Raw genomic sequence first — 17,829 nt, 5'->3', positions numbered from 1 at the left:
AGATGAGCAAATCAAGAGAGTCACAGCCATGATCTGCTTACCTGAACGGAAGCCACTGGAGCTATAAACTATTAGAACACTTAAATAGTAATGTTGGTGGATTGCTAGAGCCTGAGTATAGCCTAGCCTGAGACTGAGAGACTCTTTGGGGCCACAGTCTTAGGAGGGTCTCCACATTTTCTTAGGCCTTATCCCCACTAGGTTCTCATGGTGAAGAGCCAAGAAAGGTCCCCTCGTGGCTTAGGCAGGGAGAGCAGTAATCCTGGTAAAATAGGTCCAGAGCCTTCTTCATAACAAAGGTCTAGTCTTCAGGACAAAATACTTTTCCAAAGCCTTATCCCATAGATCCGCTCACTACAGTCCCCTCTAGCATTTCTATCTCGTCTAATTGGAAGGGGGTAAGATATACAAGAAGAAACACTTGTGATGATCACAGTTCAATCACAGGTTCACTAAAAGTTGATATTTAATTGGAATATTATAGAATGCTTCGTCTCCTCCACACCTTATCACCATACTAACAGGGCTCCAGTATAATAATAGTAGATTGCAGCTGAAAGACACAGATCCTCTCTGAGAATTATGTAGGGAAGTTCAAAGTCAACAGGCAAGACAAAAACAAGAACACCAGAGGGATTTGAAGACTCTGGCACCATTAGCTATAGCAAACATGAAAACAAAGCCCAACTCCTAGACTAACATAAATCTTCACAGCAGAGGCCTTTTATCTCAGTTCCTATTTCCCATTAAAAATATCAAACTTTTAATTTAAATAATATAAGCCATGCCAAAAAGCAACAAAACAGTCTGAAGAGACAAAGTAAGCATAAGAACCAGATTCAGATGTGACAAAGATGTTGGACTTAAATGACAGGGTATTTGAAATAACTATAACTAATGTGATAATGGCTTTAATGGAAAGAATATATAACATGCACCAACAGAAGATATGGGAAGAATCAATAGGAAATGCTGGAAGTCAAAACCACTGCAAGTGATATGAAGAATGCCTTCAGTGGACTCAATAGACTCAAAAGAGCTAAGGAATCAGTGAGCCTGAAGATAAGTCATATAGAAACTTTTCAAATTGAAACACAAAGAGGAGTTAATTTTAAAAAAGAAAACCAGGATCTCCTCCAAGAACTGGGGAGATTTCAAAAAATAATGTATGTAATTGAAATACCAAAAAGACAATAAAGAGAACAGAGCAGAAGAAATTTTTGAAATAATAATGGATGAGAACTTTCCAAAATTAGTGATAGACAGCAAACTATATCTAGGAAGCTCAGAGAGTACCAAGCAGTATAAATACAACACACACACACACACACACACACACACACACACACACACACAGGCATGTCATATTCTAACTGCAGAAAAACAAAGAGAAATCTATAAAGCCAGAGAATAAAAACAAATATTAATCATATCTGTCTTCTCATCAGAAACCATGAAGAGAATTGAATGAAGTATTTAAATTTTTGAAAGAAAAAAATCACCAACCTGGTATTCTATATCCAGAGAAGTTATCCTTCAAAAATGAAAGAGAAATAAAGTAGTTCTCAGACAAACAACAAGAGAATACATCACCATCACACCTGCCCTGTAAGAAATGTTAAAATACTTTCCTAAGGCAGAAATAAAATTATATAAGTTAGAAGCTTGGTTCTATATAAAGGTAGGGAGAGCATCAGAGAAGGAACAAATGAAGCTAAAATAAAAGTTTTCTTTTTCTTTATTTAAAATACTAGTGGCCCGTTGCACGAAGATTCGCGCAATAGGCCTTCCTTCCCCTGGCTGCCAGCACTGGTTTTCCTCTGAGACCTGGACCCAGGCCTTTGGTCCAGCCGCAGCAGCAAGGCTTGGCTTCTCCACTCCAGCTGCTCCCAGCCCCTCCATTTTTTTTTTGTTTTTTTCCAGCTCCTCGAGCAGAGGCCAGGGCTGGCTGAAAGCTGGGTCGCCGCCAGCGACCCAGGCCCCCAGCCACTCCTTGAGCAGAGCCCAGGCCCCCAGCCCCTCCTTGAGCAGAGCCCAGGGCAGGCTGGAAGCCTGGGTTGCCCCTGGCAACCCAGGGCCCCCAGCCACTCCTTGAATGGAGTCCAGGGCCCACCGGAAGCTTGGTTCCTCCTTCACAGGGAGCAACCCAAGCCTCCTGCTTGCTCCAGCTCCATGGCCACTGCCATCTTCAGTCATCTTCAGTCTTCGCTCCGCACCTGTGTATGCAAATTAACCACCATCTTTGTGGGGTTAATTTGCATAATCGCTCTGATTGGCTGGTGGGTATAGCGGAGTGACACCAATTTGCATGTTTTCCTTTATTAGTGTAGATAATTGTATAAATAATAATAGTAATGATGTATTGTGTGATTAAAGTCTCAAGGGAGGGGAAGGAGGAATTGCAAATACACCGTTATAAGGTACCTATACAACACATGAAATACAACAGTGTTATTTGAAGATAGACTTTTATTAGTTAATAATGTATATCTTAAACTTTAGGGCAACCACTAAGAAGCTTCTGTTAATATAAATCTACACCAAAAGAGGAGATAAAAATCATATAAAATGCTCAATTAAAACAAGAGAAGGTAGAAAAAGAAGCCTCTGGGAATAAATTTAAAAATTACAAACATAGTTGATATTAACCCATATATTAATAATTAAATGCTAATGATCTAAACATGTCAATTCTCTAAGAAAACACAACATTGCTAAACATGTACGCACCTAACAATAGCACACCAAAATACATGAAGCAAAAACTGACAGAACTGAAAAGACAAAATGAGAAATCCACTATTATATTGGAGATTTCAGCCCCACCCTATCAATAATTGCTAGATCAAGCAGAGAGAAAAATCAATAAGGAAATAGCTGGCCTGAATGACACCATCAATCAACTTAATCTAATTGACATTTATAGAAGACTCCATCCAACAACAGCATGATACACATTCTTCTCAAGCTTGGAAGATTCGCCAAGATAGATCACATTCTGTGCCATAAAACATATCTTCACAACTTTTTAAAAATAAAAAAAATCATACAAAATATGTTCTCAGACCACAATACAATTAAACTAGAAATGAATAACAGAAAGACAGCTGGAAAATCCCCAAATATTTGGAAATTAAACAACATACTTTGAAATACCAAATGGATTAAAAAAGAATCTCAAGAGAAACTTGTAAAATATTTTTAATGCTAAACAAAGACGAAAATACAACTTATTAAATTTTGTGGGATGCAGCAGAAATAGTGTTTAGAAAGAAATTTGTAGCATTAAATACATACATTAGGATAGTGTCCTTGGTGGTCCCGGATCTGTCTCTTGCTTCAACAGTGTTTGGACAGAACAGACCCAGGGATGCCCCTTCTTTCAGCCTCCAGCCTCTGGCCACTCTCCAGCGTCTCATACAGTCACAACCTTCAGAACCACCTCCAGGACCAGCCAACACACCAGAGGTTTTTTCTACCTTAACTCCTTATTGCTGAACAACCATGAGCTCCCAAATCCGTCAGAATTATTCCACTGAGGTGGAGGCTGCGGTCACCCGCCTGGCCAACCTGCATCTGCAGGCCCCCCACACCCACCTCTCTCTGGGCTTCTGTTTCCACCCGACAATGTGGCTCTGGAGGGCGGGGGCCGCTTCTTCCAGGAGTTGGTGGAAAAGAAGCACGAGGCGCTGAGCATCTCTTAAAGATGCAAAACCAGCGAGGTGGCCACATTCTCTCCAGGACATGCTGAAGCCTCCCCACAGTGAGTGGGTGAAACTCAGGCCGCCATGGAAGCCGCCCTGGCCTTGGAGAGGAACCTGAGCCAGGCCCTCTTGGAGCTGCAGGTCCTGGTTCTGCCCGCGCAGTCACAGACCCTCAGCTGCGGACTTCCGGGAGAACCGCTTCCGGGGTGAGCAGGTGAAATTCATCAAGAAGCTGGGCCACACCTGACTCACCTCCACAGGCTGCCGGCCCCCAGGCTGGGCTGGGCAGTAATCTCGTCTTCCAAAGGCTCACCCTCCTGCACAACTAGGAAGCCTTTGAGGGGACTCTGCATTCCCCTGGGCTCTGGCTCTTGCCTGAGCCTCTCCCCGAAACTACTAGCCATTCCTTTAACCACCCTGAAGCCCTCTCCCATGCATTGGACCAAATGGAAACAATAAGGCTTTTTGCAGCCAAAAAACATTAAAAATAGATATATTAGAAAATCAAAGAGAGCAAAAAATCAATAACCGAAGCTTCCACTTTAGGAAACTAGAGAAATAAGAACACTTTAAGCCTACAGTCAGCAGAAGAAAGGAAATAATAAAAATTGGAGCAAAAATCAATGAAAACAAAAATAGAAAAAAATCAACAAAACCAAAAGCTGGTTCTCTCTCTCTCTCTCTCTCTCTCTCTATATATATATATATATATATATATATATATTCAGTAAAATTGATAAACCAATAGCCACACTAACCAAGAAAAAAAGAGAAGACAGAAATTACCAATATTAGGAATTAATGAGGGGTCATCTCTACTGTTCCCTGGGCATAGAAGGATAACATAAATATTGTGAACAATTCCATGTCTACAACTTTTATTATTTGGAGAAAATGGAACAATTCCTTAAAACACCAAAATGAAAACAAGGAGAAATAAGTATAATACTAGTAAGATTATCTATTAAAGAAACAGGATCAATAAAATAACCTCCAAAATAAAATCACCAGGCACAGATATTTTCACTGGTAAATTCTACCAAACATTTAAGGAAGAAATTATACTAATACTCCACAATCTCTTCCAGAGGGAATACTTCCTAACTCATTCCACGAGGCCATCATTATCCTGACACTAAAATAAGATGAGATTACAAGAAAGGAAAGCAGACCATTATCTCTCATTAATATAGGTGCAAAAATCCTCAATAAAATATTAGCAAATCAAATCTAAAAATAACTATATACTACAATCAAGAAGGATTGATTCCAGGTGTGCAAGGCTGGTTCAATATTCCAAAAATCAGGTTGGCTAGTCTCCCACCTGATCCTAGAGCATCTTGTAATGCCAGAAAGCTTAAAAATGCTCAAAAAATGATAGGGGTATTTTAATGGGAAACAGAAGCCAACTAAAAGAGCTGTAACAATCTGAACAAAATAACGTAGTATTGGATTATAAATCAAAGTATAACATAAACATCTATTCATCTACACTGATATGAATGGTTGAATAAATGGGACATAATAAACCGATCTCCTATGGAGAAGAGTTCCAAATAATTTATGTAGATGCTCTTAAGGAGGTGGAACATAACGCCTCACTCTTTAAGCTTGTGGTATATATACATAGTGACTCTTCCAAAGAGGACAATATGGAAAGGGAGAGGGGGAAAGAGTAACTTTGCCATAGAGCAGCCGTGGGCAAACTACGGCCCGCGGGCCGGATCCGTTTGAAATGAATAAAACTAAAAAAAAAAAAAAAAGACCGTACCCTTTTATGTAATGATGTTTACTTTGAATTTATATTAGTTCACACAAACACTCCATCCATGCTTTTGTTCCGGCCCTCCGGTCCAGTTTAAGAACCCATTGTGGCCCTCGAGTCAAAAAGTTTGCCCACCCCTGCCATAGAGAAATCTGATAAACGCTACCTCAGTCAGGTGATCAAGGTCAATATTAACAGTGAGAAGTTACGTTGATAGTATGTACTCTTGATACAATGTGATGGGAATGGCACTTAACTTCTGTGACCTTCCTTCCAAAAACACATAATCCCAGTCTAATGATGAGAAAAACATCACACAAAAACCAATTGAGGGACAATTCTACAAAATACCTAACCAATACTCCTAAAACCTGTCAAGGTCATCAAAAATAAGAAAAAAGCTGAGAAAATGTGATAACCCAGAGGAGCCTAAGCTGACATGGAAAACGAAATGAAATGTGAGAACTCTCCACGTTATCCTTGTTAATTCTGCAAATCTAAAACTACTCTAAAATTAAAAGTTTATTAATATTTAATTAATAGACTTTGGTTTTTTAGAGCAGTTTGAGATTTATAGAAAAATTGAGCAGGAAGTACAGGGAGTTCCCATATACCCAGCACTCTCAACATATATACAGTTTCCCTTATTATTAACATTTCATATTAGTGTGACACATTTGTTACCACTGAACCAATATTGATACATTATTATCACCCAGAGTCCACAGTTTACATTAGGTTCACTGATGGTGTTGTACTTTCTGTGGATTTGGACAAATGTATCATGACATGCATACACCATTATGGTATCAGACACAGTAGTTTCACTGCCCCCAAAATTCCTCTGTGCCTGTCTGATCATCCCTACCTCCCTTCTCCTGCAACCCCTGGCAAACACTGATTTCTTTTTGAGTTTACTTTTTAAAATTATCATCATTTAACAATTTTTTAAAAACCTTTATTGTTAAAAGTATTACATATGTCCCCTTTTCCCCATTGACCTCTTATAGCCCGCCCCACCCCCTGCCCCAGGCCTTCACCACCCTATTGTCTGTGTCCATAGGTTATGCATATAAGCATACAAGTTCTTTAGTGGATCTCTTCCCACCCACTTACCCTTTCCTGCCTTCCCTCTGAGATTCCACAGTCTGTTCGATGCTTCTTTGTCTCTGGATCCACTCCGTTCATCAGTTTATTTTGTTCATTAGATTCCACATATGAATGAGATCATGGGATACTTGTCTACTCTGACTGACTTATTTCACTTAGCATAATACTCTCCAGGTCCCTCCATGGTGTCCCAAAGGGTAAGAGATCCTTCTTTTTTACAGCTGCATAGTATTACATGGTGTAAATGTACCACAGCCCTTTTATCCACTCATCTACTGATAGGCACTTGGGCTGTTTCCAGATCTTAGCTATTGTAAATTGTGCCACTATCAACATAGAGGTGCATACATTCTTTCTGATTGGTGTTTCAGGTTTCTTAGGATATATTCCTAAAAGTGGGATCACTGGGTCAAATGGGAGTTCCATATTTAACTTTTTGAGGAAACTCCATACTGTTTTCCACAGAGGCTACACCAGTCTGCATTGACACTGTTGATGATAGCCATTCTGACAGGTCTGAAGTGATACCTCATTGTTGTTTTAATTTGTATCTCTCTGATGATCAATGACTTTGAGCATTTTTCATATTCTCTTGACCACCTGTGTGTCCACTTTGGAGAAGTGTCTATGTCCTTTGCCCATTTTAAATTGGATTATTTGTCTTTCTTTTGTTAACACATTGTATGCGGGAAACGTATTTATATGTTTTACGTTGACTGTAAGAAGTAGAGCCACCTGTTAGCGCGCGATAAAAACTACCTGCAAACAATGTATTAAGTTGTATGAGTTCCTTATATATTTTTTATAATAACCCTTTATCAGATGTATCATTGCCAAATATGCTCTCTCATATAGTGGGATCCCTTTTCATTTTGTTGATGGTTTCTTTTGCTGTGCAGAAGCTTTTTATTTTGATGTAGTCCCATTTGTTTATTTTCTCCTTAGTTTCCCTTGCCCTAGGTGATGTATCCACAAACATATTGCTACGAGAGATGTCTAAGATTTTGCTTCCTAAAGAAGAACAAATTTGGAGGGATCACAATACCAGATATCAGGTTTTACTACAAAGCCACTGTACTCAAAACAGCCTGGTAGTGGCACAGGAATAGGCATGTAGATCAATGGAACAGAATAGAGACCCCAGAAATTGACCTAAGCCATTATGCTCAAGTAATATTTGACAAAGGAGGCATGAGCATACAATGAAGCAGAGACAGTCTCTTCAATAAATGGTGCTGGGAAAATTGGACAGATACATGCAAAAAGATGAAACTAGACCGCCAACTTACACCATACACAAGAATGAACTCAAAATGGATAAAGGACTTAAATGTAAGATGAGGAACCATAAAAATACTAGAGGAATCCAAAGGCAACAAAAATCTCAGACATATGCCAAAGCAATTTCTTCACCAATACAGCTCCTAGGGCATTGGAAACTAAAGAGAAAATAAACAAATGGGACTATATCAAAATGAAAAGCTTCTGCACAGCAAAAGAAACCATCAACAAAACAATAAGAAAGCCCACTGCATGGGAGAACATATTTGCCAATGTTATCACCAATAAGGGTTTAATCTCCAACATTTACAGGGAACTCATACAACTTAACAAAAGGAAGATAAACAATCCAATCAAAAAATGGGCAAAGGACCTAAATAGATACTTTTCAAAAGAGGACATTCAGAAAGCCAAGAGACACATGAAAACATGCTCAAAGTCACTAATCATCCGAGAGATGCAAATCAAAACAACAATGAGGTACCATCTCACACCTGTCAGACTGGCTATCATCAACAAATCAACAAACGACAAGTGCTGGAGAGGATGTGGAGAAAAAGGAACACTTGTGCACTGCTGGTGGGAATGCAGACTGGTGCAGCCACTATGGAAGACAGTATGGAGTTTCCTCAAAAAGTTAAAATGGAACTCCCATTTGACCCATTGATCCCACTGCTAGGAATATATCCCAAGAAACCAGAAACACCAATCAGAAAGGACATATGCACCCCTATGTTCACAGCAGCACAATTTACAATAGCTAAGATCTGGAAACAGCCCAAGTGCCTATCAGCAGATGAATGGATTAGAAAACTGTGGTACATCTACACAATGGGATACTATGCTGCTGTAAAAAAGAAGGAATTCTTACCATTTGCAACAATATGGATGGAACTGGAGAGCATTATGCTAAGTGAAATAAGCCAGTCAATGAAAGAAAAATACCACATGATCTCACTCATTTATGGATAATAAAGACCATTATAAACTGATGAACAAAAATAGATACAGAGGCAGAGCAGCATCGAACAGACTGTCAAACTACAGCAGGAAGGCCGGGGGGGGCGCGGTAAGAGATCAACCGAAGGACTTTTATGCATGCATATAAGCTTAACCAATGGACATAAGACACTGGGGGGTAGGGGAGGCCAGGGGAAGGTCAAGGGGAGAAAAAAAGGAGACATATGTAATACTCTTTGTAATACTGTTTAAGCAATAAAACAAAATTTTAAAAAAATTAAAAAAGAATGAACTCAAAATGGATAAAGGACTTAAATGTAAGTCATGAAACCATAAAAATCCTAGAAGAAACCATATGCCTCATTTTAAAATTAATGGGGCATATAAAAGGGTTTCTTAAATTGAGCAACACAAGCAGAATTATTTATCATGGTTCCCCATCATAATGCCATATACACAAATACATTTGTCCAACTGAGCAATCTGTGTGTCAGCTCCACATTGATAGATTCTGCTTCAGCAGCCATCCCTATTTCTGAGAAAATGGGTCAATTTAATATGTGGACATCCCAGGCATGCCCCATACCCACACCTGCACACACAAATGCTTGAGTTGTATTCACTAGACCAGTGATGGCGAACCTATGACACGTGTGTCAGAGGTGACACACGAACTCATTTTTTTGGTTGATTTTTCTTTGTTAAATGGCATTTAAATATATAAAGTAAATATCAAAATATAAGTCTTTGTTTTACTATGGTTGCAAATATCAAAAATTTTTTATATGTGACATGGCACCAGAGTTAAGTTAGGGTTTTTCAAAATGCTGACACGCCGAGCTCAAAAGGTTCGCCATCACTGCACTAGACTGACAGATCATTGTGTCATCATTATCTGGTTTTGAACCAATTAAATAGATAAAAAGCAAAACGTGACTATTTTGTTCTACCTTTGAGTTGTATTCCTTTGGTCCTACCACTGTTAGTTACAGGCTTAGTTAGTATTGTTCTTTCCCATTCACCCAGGCTGATTCTATTAGGCTGTTTAATGGTTAAAAGTTAGGACAAAGGCTAGAGATCAACCAAAGGACTTATTTGCATGCATATAAGCCTAACCAATGGACACAGACAGCAGGGGGGTGAGGGCATGAGTTGGGGGGTGAGGGGCAATGGGGCAATAGGACACATAGGTAATAACTTAATAAATAACAAACATTATATAAAAAAGATAGGACAAAGGAAGGGAGAAGAAAAGTTTCAAGAGAGGAGAAATCCAGAAGATGAGCCCAAATAATTGACTTGGGCTACATGGTCTTTCTCTTACCTTCTCCTGACTTTTAAGTGATAATCCTATTCTTTATCATAAATTTCCTTCTGTCTTGGCTTCTCGCTTTACAGATGACTGGCATTTTAAATTGTGAGAATGGTATGCCTTTCTGGCTTAGCAGTTTCTCAAATATTTTATTAGGGGAAAACAGGGCTAGCAGCTCAGTGAGTCCCCTCTTGGCAGCATATCTTTTTATTTTTGAATTTCACTGTGACTTGTTTGCCTTGTCCTTCTGCCACTGACTTGTCTGACATCCTAATAACAGTCTATAACTTGTAACTTGGATTTTCAAAGCTGTGTTTTCAGACATGTTCTTTCTTGCCAAATCAAAGACACCATTGCAATGTCAGGTGGAGGGACAATTAGAAACACACACACACACACACACACACACACACACACACACCGATTCATGTGCCTGCATACAACACATGCATACACACATGCACATTCACACATTTTCAAGTCAGAGTTTTGCCTGAATTCTAGCTTCAGTGTTTCCTATTTTTCTATTTCCTCTGTTTCTGAGCATCTGACTTCCTGGACTGTAAAGGAAGTTTGGGGTATGGTTTATTTTTATTATTCAGTGACCTTAAATAGCGTCCCAACCATTATATTTTCAAATCAATATTGAATATTCTCCTACCTAAGGTACAAAGATCTTTGCAAAGAAAAGCATTCTGACCTTGAAGAACATTTCATTTAAACACACAAGCATCTTGTATTATTGCTTGAGTCATTATATTTTCAACTTTATTCATCTGTTCTACGCTCCATGCCAACAGTGATTAAGTTAGTAAAACTTACTGTTCTTAGAGTGTCATCCAATAAAAGGAAGAAATGTTTTACATCTCTCTACCCAGTTATTTGATTCCACAAATGTTCCCATCTCTTAAATAGAAAGAATATTTACAAACAGCATCTAAGGGAAAGTTAGTATGTCTTTTAAGTTGTTGAAATTTTAGAGCTATAAGTGACTAAAAATAATTACTCCAACACTTTATTTTATAAATAAATAATTTGTAGAAACAATAAACTAGCATTATTAGGGAACTTACCATAGTATAAATTATCTTTACCCTTTAAATTTGGTGACAGCTAAAATTTAGATCATTAGAGAAGGCACAAATAATTGGCTAAATTCCTATTAAGCATGAAGTTATACTTTTTAATGTAGTAAAATTATGTACCAAGAAATGGCAATTAGCAAATTAAACAATTGTGTTGTTGTAATAATAATTAAATTCCTTAATTTAGCTGTTCTACTATGTTTTACCTTAATTTCCAACTTAAATTTACATCCCACAAGTTTCACATGTCATAAACTATATTAATATATGTGAATATATATACACATTTTAATTATACCCTGACACATATTTTTATCTTATCAAAAAGGCCTTCAAGCCATTTACAAAAATTCATATAATGCAGCAAAATAAAAACCAATTAAAGTAAGAAAAATATGATCAAAGGGCAAGTAATCACAAGAAACTAATAGGAAGCCAGAAATAAGGTTGAAATCCAATGACATTGTGTCAGAGGTAGACCAACACTTCTGGTTCTAAATTTGCCAAATACTGATAGGAAAATGTATGCAATTTCCAGTTTCACAGAATCTATGAGGAAAATATAAATCAGTCGCTCAGGAAAAGCACTACTGCTGAGACCAGAGGACAAAATATCTCCCCATTCTCTTTCAGAAACATCAGTGTTTAATTGTAATAACAAAAATATCCTTATGGTAAATATAGTGAAATGTTTCGTTGAAATATGATTTTTAAAAACTTAATCTGGGAGACTATAACACATATATTCCTACAATATTTAGGGAAAAATGAAGACAGTTTTTAGGGTGGGGTATGTGGATGCTACACATAAATGCTCCCAGGACCAAACTGGAATTACAACTAAATTACAAAACAACCACCCTGAATAATCAACTGAAGACCAGCTGGAGAGAACCCTGATAACCAAGGATGGAAAGTGGAGACCACACAGAGACTGGGAGGGAGGGTGGAGACCCGAGAGGGCTGGCCAGGCTCCCACAGGCAGCAGCTGAAGTTCCAGAAGGATATCTCAGCTGTGGGGGTTTCCCACTGAGAACTCTTGGGTCTAAACCCCAAGCTGCCCCCCCCACCCAGCAGAAAGCACCAGAACTGAGAAAGGTGCCCACTTACCACCTGGCTATGAAAAGCTGCAGGGTTGCTGTCTGCCAGGGAGAGACACCTGGAAATGCAGGTATCCTCGTAAAGGCCCAACACAAAATTTCGTGTGCAGCCACTCACCTTGGGCTCCAGCAGAGGGAGGGCAGAGTGGACTGGAGTTGCGTGAGCAGAAGCCAAAGTTGAGGGAACTGGGTTTGGAGCTCGGAAGGCAGACACCCCGGTTTCCTGTGCTGAATCATGTCCTCACACTGGGGAAGTCATCCTTCTCAGGCAAACTTTCCTATCCAAGTGGTCTTTGCCTGGGGGTGGGGGGACCCTAACCCTATTGGAAGATCCCTTACCCCACCCTGTGGGCTTTCTGAGGCTTATTAAGAGACTGAGAATAACAATTAGACTACAGGCAGAAGCAACTGCCCATTGGAAAACCTCTCACCCGACCTGTGGGCAATTGCTCCAGGTACTCGACACTGAATACAATCAGTCTGCAGGCAGAGGGTCTCTGGAGGCTTTGCGTCTTTACTTGATCTAATTAGTCAGAAACAGCAGTTTGGGTCCTGGCTGCAGACAGCATGCCTGACTGCTCAATGAGGCAAGAGCCAGTGGGACACCAAACACCTGCAGCATGGGACCACAATGAGATACCAGAATGGCTATCATAAAAAAAATCAACAAACAACAAGAGCCGGCAAGGATGTGCAGAAAAGGGAACCCCAGTACACTGCTGGTGGGAATGCAGACTGGTGCAGCTCCTGTGGAAAACAGTATGGAGTTTCCTCAAAAAAAATTAAAAATGGAACTTCCATTTGACCCAGCAATCCCACTTCTGGGAATATATCCTAAGAACCCCAAAACGCCAATCAGAAAGAATGCACCCCTATGTTCATAGCAGCATTATTTACAATAGCTAAGATTTCAAAACAGCCCAAGTGCCCATCAGCAAACGAATGGATGAAAAAGCTGTGGGACATTTACACTATGGAATACTATGCAGCTGTAAAAAAGAGGGATATCTAACCCTTTGGGACAGCATGGATGGACCTGTAAAATATTATGCTAAGTGAAATAAGCCAAACTGAGAAAGACAAATATCACATGATCTCAATTATTTGTGGAATTTAATGAACAAAATGAATTGACCAACAAAATAAGACAAGAATCATGGAAGCATGGAACAGACTGACAAACCTGAATATGGGGTTGAAGGGACAAGAAGAGATAAACCAAAGAATTTATATGCATAGCCCATGGACAATAGGGTAGTGAAGACCTGAATGAGTGGGTAGGAGATGAGAGGAGGAGTGAAAGTGGGGTTAAATGGGAGATAGCTGTAACACTGTCAACAATAAAAATATATTTTTAAAAATAATTTAAAAATTTTAAAATTATATGTCTATAATGCATCATATGTATATTGTATTATGTGTTCACCACCCTAAGTCTCCTTCCATCACCATTTATTCCCCCATATCCTCTTCTACCAGCTCCACCCACTTCCCCTCTGATGTTGTCTGAGTTTTCTTTCTTAGTATAATGCCTTCACTTTTTTCATTCAGCCCCACAACCTATCTGACAAATTCCCAAGCAACTATTCAGCCTTCTTGTGATTCATTTGGAAGCCATGTTTTATACTATCTAAGTAGCAGACATGATTCCATGTCATCCCTCACCTCTATTTTCAAAGTGACTTTGTGATTTATTTTTCCTATCTTCGTTTTCGTTTTATTCTGTGAGCAAAATATATGTATTTTTGCACTAAAATAAACAGCTTTTTCCTATATAAATCCCTATACAATCAGTATCCATTGGGGTTTTATTAGAGTGAAAATTAGTATAAGAGCATTTTATAAATGAAATAGTGCTGACAAGCTTGTCAGAGCTGCTTTTTTAATATATTTTTTCCAAAGAGGTCATGGTTTGAAGCAGGATTTGAAGTAAATGAACCCATTAATCAGGCACTAAAACGCTGCTACAGCAGTTTAAAACTATAGCAATGGAAGTGTAGTCTGGAAACCTTTTGCCAAAACTGTCCAACTTGATCGATTGTTTTGTATATATGTATATCTTTTGTTCCCACAGTGCTGCTATGTTCCTGAATATAGGCAATATTTAACGTTTATATGGCAGAAGAGGGAAAAAAAGAACACATCCACAAACATCTAGTCTTTATATGGATGGTCATATGGTAAACCAAGCATTCCACAATGAAAGGAGATACATTTAGGCTGCCCAGACCTCAACCACAATAGCAAAACAAGTGAATATTGTCTGTGACCACTGCTTTTGGTTCTTTTTTTAAAATTCTTTATTGTTTAAAGTATTACACGAGTCTCCTTTTTCCCCCCCATTGACCTCTCCCCCGCCATCCTCTCCCCCAAGCACAAGCCCTCACCGCCCCCTACTGTCTGTGTCCATTGGTTTTGCTCATATGCATGCATACAAGTCCTTTGATTGATCTCTTACCCCCTTACCCCCTGCCTTCCCTCATAGGTTGTACAGTCTGTTCGATGCTTCTATGTCTCTGGCTCTATTTTTGTGACTTCACCAATCTTTTCCTGTCCCATAGCTCAGAACTACCCATCCCAACAAAGACTCCTGAGTTCAGTTTCCTTGCCTTCTAGAAGCTTACCCTAACCATTTTACCTAAGATAGCAACACCCCACCACCACTGGCTTCAGCACTAGAGCATTGTCTATTCTGACCACCTGTTCTATTTTCTTCTCAGCAGTTATCGCCTTTTGTTTATTGTTGGTCTCCTCCACTGGCATGAAAAATTAGAGGGCAAGACTCTGCCTGTCTTGTCCTCATAGTATAGCCAGAGCCAAGGTCAGCACATCATAGGCGCTCAAGAAATATTTGTTGAACTTAATAGAAGCAGCCCAAATGTGCTGAAAAATCGATGTGCCAAATATCCAGCTCTCCACATGGCCAAATAGAAGTTGATGTGCTACTGGAAAATTTGATGAAAAATCCTAAAAAAAACGCTAAAAGATGTGTAAAAGAGAAAATGCACACTAGAGGTTCCCAAGAAAATTAATCTAAGCTGGAAAAAAAATTACACTTGAACTTCTGAAATGTATAATGAAAAAACACACTTTTCTGATTAAATGTATCTGTGAAAAATATCAAACCACCCTATCAGTCTTAGATTGCAGTAAATTGAATAGTCCTTAAAATACTGCTATGAAGACAAAATGAAAACCAGTCACATAAAACTTCACTGAAATTTCCCAAAGCTGTGCCAGTGGTTCTCAACCTGTGGGTCACACCGGAAAACACATATAGCATATCAGATATGTACCTTATGATTCATAACAGTAGCAAAATCACAGTTATGAAGTAGCAACAAAAATAATTTTATGGTTGGGGGTCACCACAACATGAGGAACTGTATTAAAGGGTCGCAGCATTAGGAAGGTTGAGAACCACTGTACCATCCCATTCATTATTAAATGCAGTGGGCTTTAGGTTTAATATGAGGAAGTAAGTTTTCAGTAAACTGATGAATTTGGTAAATTAGGCTAGTTGATCACTTGAAAAATATTATTATTTAACAAATCAAGTAATTAGGCTATTGATTTTAGCTATTTGGCTAGAATCTGATTTTGGCCCAAGAACCTTATTATTTCCACCTTACAGTGGATGAACCTGAGGTCCACTTGCTTGCCCAAGGATTCCTAGGCAGTAAATGGCAGAGCCAGCCTTCAGATTTAAGTCTTTCAAAATCTGGAGTCTGAGCCATCAACACTAATTTGTACTGCCTACCCAGAAGACCTTTAGGAGTCTACGAGTTAATATTTGAGGTTTCAACAGTTTGAGAATGCTTCTGCAGGTCTGAAATGTGAAGTAACTTGTAATTTGTATAAGGCAGGAATTTGAATCAAGGCTGCTTAGTGAGCAAGGAAGTCAGGCTGAGGACATATCTGAATGTTTACTAGGCTATTATTTTCTGTTCAAGATTGCTCAAGTAGTAACTGCCATAAGGAGTCTTAATTTTACTGAGAAAACTGCACGCTAGAAATGTGGACATCTCATCATGTACATTCAGCATCTTGTGAAAGTCAACCTCAAGATTTTCATGGGTAGAAATAACATACACATTACAATGGTAACCTTGGGTATGCGTGTATTTTCCACACTGGTCCACATTTGCCTCTATATTTTTCTGAGTAATATGGTAAGCAGGGCCATCAGCTAAGATAAAGAAAGAGGAGGTGAGGGCTATGTAGCTGCATGAAATGAATCTGAGACAGTCAAAGACTATTTTCTCCACATTTGTCACATACTAGACATTTATTTACACCAATCTTTTTAAACATTTAAATATCTCCCGGAATTTTTAACTCTCATATAGGTTATTTTTATCTGTTTTCTTGCTCTTTAAAAGCTATCATTTAATGGAAGTATGGAACAGAGTGCAGAATCTCAGAGGGAAGGCAGGGGAGGGTGGGTGGGTGGGAAGAAATCAACCATAGACCTTGTATGCATACATGCATGGCCCATGGACACAGACAATAGGGTGCTGAAGGCCTGGATCAGGTGTTTGGAGGGCATGGGCTGGCTAGAGGGGGGTCAATGGGGGAAAAAGGGAACATATGTAATACTTTCAATAATAATTATTTTTTTAAAAAAACTCTCATTTAATAGATTTAAACTGAAGCCCAAGAATTGTAAATGATTTTCTCAAGGTCAGTGAACTCATTACTGGTGGAGCATGGATGTGAAACCAAGTCTTAATTTTCCCAGGCCATAGTTCTCTATATTACCAATGGTTTTAAAGCATTTTTAAACAATGGAACCACTTTTCCTTTTAATCAAACCTTATGTAACCTCAGTATATATAACTGATAAAGGCTGCATTTTATTAGTATAAATTTTTTGTGAGTACTATGTGCAGCATTTACTTATAATTTCAATCAAAGAGAAAAATTAGATTTTTGAAAATTTTTGTAATTGGGGATTATGGATGCCAACAAATACCATCTTTCCACCTCAGCATCCAATTTTTCTTTATTTTATTACATGGTACTGAGAAAACCCTGCCTCAATCAGAAAATTAATTTCAAGTGGTTAACAGTTGTTAATAACTCTCCTTGCAACCTCAGAATGCTCTTGAATCAGACTTTGCTCTTGAACCAAACTCTTGAAAATGTTTTGCAAAATTATGCTTGCAACATAGTTTGGAAACTGCTGCAATTAAACTATGTTATTTTTTCCCATTTTATATATTTCTGCCAATTACTTTATTCAGTTTGATATCAGAATTCATCATCACTGAACTCAATGTTGACTGAGGATAGTTTTAAAAAGGAGCCTGTTGGAGGATGAAAAATGGGGAAAGCAAAAAGAAAAGTGCAGGTTTCACTCTAGTGCAATTCATTGAAAATTAATTTGATAAATAAGCAGTTTGTGAAAGTTTTATATATATATATATATATATATATATATATATATATATATATGTATGTATATTATATATATCCTATATAATAAAAGGGTAATATGCAAATTGACCCT

This window comes from Myotis lucifugus, unplaced genomic scaffold (genome assembly GCF_000147115.1).
Source record: "Myotis lucifugus unplaced genomic scaffold, Myoluc2.0 scaffold_20, whole genome shotgun sequence".
Classification (NCBI taxonomy): domain Eukaryota; kingdom Metazoa; phylum Chordata; class Mammalia; order Chiroptera; family Vespertilionidae; genus Myotis; species Myotis lucifugus.
The sequence above is the reverse complement of the archived record's forward strand: the minus strand, read 5'-3'. Positions refer to the sequence as shown.